Below are 2991 nucleotides of genomic sequence, written 5' to 3' on the forward strand. Positions count from 1 at the left end.
TGTGGAAACAATTCCCTCTCAACCCGTCCTCTCTGTCTCCCTCTCTGTATCTGCTTCCCCTCTACATCTTCGACTATCACTGTCCATAAAACAATAACAAAAAAAACAATTGAAAAACTAAACTGTGATCTTTGTCCAATTTACAAAGACATCATTGGGAGATGTCTGAGGTGAGGATGTTGTGGAAAATTGCAACATTATGTTATAGTGCTTGTAAGATTATAATCTTTGTATTGCATTAGAATGGTTGTTTTATTCGACCGAATAGAGTATTCTGTTAACTATTGTGTGTATGTGTGTTCCACTGAGGATGGGCCTCTATGAGATAGCACTGACAGAGGAGATTTACGATGTCTTTGGGTAATAAAGCCTAAAGAACATTCCAGATAGTAAAGGTAATGTTTTTGTGCTATACCGTACCAGGGTGAGACGGGTTCCAGTTTGGAGTAGGAGGTGGCCAGACACTGGTCTTTACAATGAGAACTGTTGACACAGCAGTAACTGTCTGCTATGTTTTATAAATATCTTTCACACCTTTGTGAATTGTTCCTAAAATCTGTGCTTCGTCATGTAAGTTGAGAGGGGTGTATCTTGGCTATAAAAGATCTTTGTACTTTTCTGTATTCACTTTTCAATGGTTCATTAGAGATAGCGCGTCATTGAAAGTCAAAAAGGGCTATTGCAAAGCTCTTAATAAAAAGATGCAGTTTAAGTGTAACTCTGACTGGTGTGTAGTTTGTAACTCTCCTCATTTGGTAAAGCAGAAAAATGGCACCATAAAGGTTGAGGTGTATCATGATATGGTGAAGGAAAATACCTCATGGAAAAGAGGAACATAAAGCCGCAAGAGAACTAACAATTAACAATGGCACAGTTATTTTTTTTATTTTCCAATGAAGTCACTGAGAAATGTATTGTAAAGTCACTAAAAGGTGTTTTTCCCTTCCCAATTGAGCTGGCTTATTGGCATGCATACCTATGGAGAATATGGTCTCATTTGAAGAAACAAAAATAACACATTTATTTTCCCAATGCAAACATTTCCTGGAACTTAATTAAAATGATGGTAATGTGCTTTTAAAGGACAAGATTTTAATTGGAAAGAGTTCAGACTAGATGTAGAACATTACTCACCTTTTCCCTTTCCTGCTGCACACGTCAGACACCATGGACGGGCTAAAAGATGTAATGTAATTACCTTCGACCATCTTCCAAACCTCAGGACGCTTCAGATTGACAATAACCATCTGGAGACCATAGACAACCAGACATCCCAAAATCTGATCCAACTGAAGAGCCTAAACATGTCCTTGAAAAAAAATATCAAATCTCAGCTCCTCTGTATTTCAGGACCTCAAGAAACGTGTCAACCTGTCACTAAATATGCTCTCTCCACTTATTTTCTCCTCACTCTACAATCATATTACAGCAGAAATACCTGAACAACTTCTCTGCGGTGGCAGAATCTGTGACTCACTTACTGAAGCTGACAAAACTAGATCTGTGCAATAACAATCTAATGTACATCCAGCATTATAACCATACAGACCTACCAGAGTCCCTCACCACCCTCTATCTCTGTAACTGGCCACTTTAGCATGTGAGTGGGGCTTCCATAGCCATATACTACTACTGGATCTCTCCTACAATGACCAGCTCCCTTCAAGGGCTTTCCAAGGTGTGAACTTGCGGAAGCTAAACTACATTTGACTTTCATTTGACTTTCCTCTCCTTGGACAACTCCTGTGCCGGGGTGATGCAGCTGCAGTCGGGCATCTTCAAAAATCTGCGGAAGTTGAGCAAGCTCAGCGCAAGGAACATGCATGTCCAGTTATTCTCAAAAGGAGGTTTTCAGGGATCTGACGGAGCTGGAGATCCTGCTTCTCAACCAAAACGTAATGTAATCCTTAGATGAGAATGTGCTGGAGGCTCTGCGTAATATTCCTCTTAGTTGTAACTGCCTCAACAGCGATCTTCAGAACTGGACTTTGACAAACCAGAGAGTCCAGTTAGTCTTACTCTATTGACTACATTGCCCAGAAAAAAACTCCAACAAACCATATACAACTTTGACACCAATGTCTTCTACCTGGACCTGGGTGAGTACCTTTAAGCCACCACAACCACTGTGATTTTACTGCTGACTATAATCCTGCTTAGTAGACCAGCTACTTCCCAACCTGGATGGCAACGGAGCCTCTTTCCGGCTGTGCCTGCATCACCGTGAGTTTGAGCTGGGCCGCAACATTGTGGACAACATCGTCTCCGCCGTGTACAGCAGCCGCAAGACCATCTGCGTGATTAACAGGCCAGCTACAGGCTCTTCCTCAAGCTCCAGGATGTGCCCCTGCTCATATTCCTGGACCCCATCGCTGAAAGGCAGCTGTTGGTTTACCACCGTATGAGAAAGGTAATGTTGAAGGAGACCTACCTGCAGTGGCCGGGGCCAGACTGCACTGAGCGGGTCTAGGCCCAGGAACTGTTTTGGAACCATCTGAGGAGAGCGCTAAGGAGCCGGAGCAGCAGTTTTGAAGAGGAAGATGAGGAAGAGGGGTGGGAAGGATATTTCATTTAGCCACCGACGATGATGCTAAGTATTACTTAATGACTTTAGGAAAGGGTTAGAGGACACGCTTTGCTCTGGCAGCAGCCTGATTCCTGGATATGAAACAAAGTTCAATGTAGTAAAAGTACAGAAATTATGCACACACACAGACAAAGACAGAGAGAGGAACTGAATCTCTTGTAAATATGTTCTCTGTGCCATGATTTTCTACTTGCTTGAATCCAGCATTGTCTATGCTTTGATTGATTGCTATAATAAGCTTAATTCATTTTTGGTGGGCTTTTGTAATTTGCTCATGGAAAAAAACTAATTTAATCCTATTCTGTACTAAATAATATTGTAATACTGTATGTATATTTAAAAGATGCAGAGGAAAATGGAAATAAGATGATCAGACATACGCTGATAAATCATGTTGCAAAGTT

The 2991-nt window shown here is 41.5% G+C and overlaps 1 pseudogene; it reads left to right on the plus strand.

The window, feature by feature from the left end:
• The first annotated feature begins 1724 nt into the window (after nucleotides 1-1724).
• LOC109878883 (toll-like receptor 13) lies at nucleotides 1725-2682 on the plus strand (annotated as a pseudogene).
• The last annotated feature ends 309 nt before the right edge of the window (nucleotides 2683-2991 follow it).

Source organism: Oncorhynchus kisutch, linkage group LG13, assembly GCF_002021735.2.
Source record: "Oncorhynchus kisutch isolate 150728-3 linkage group LG13, Okis_V2, whole genome shotgun sequence".
NCBI lineage: Eukaryota > Metazoa > Chordata > Actinopteri > Salmoniformes > Salmonidae > Oncorhynchus > Oncorhynchus kisutch.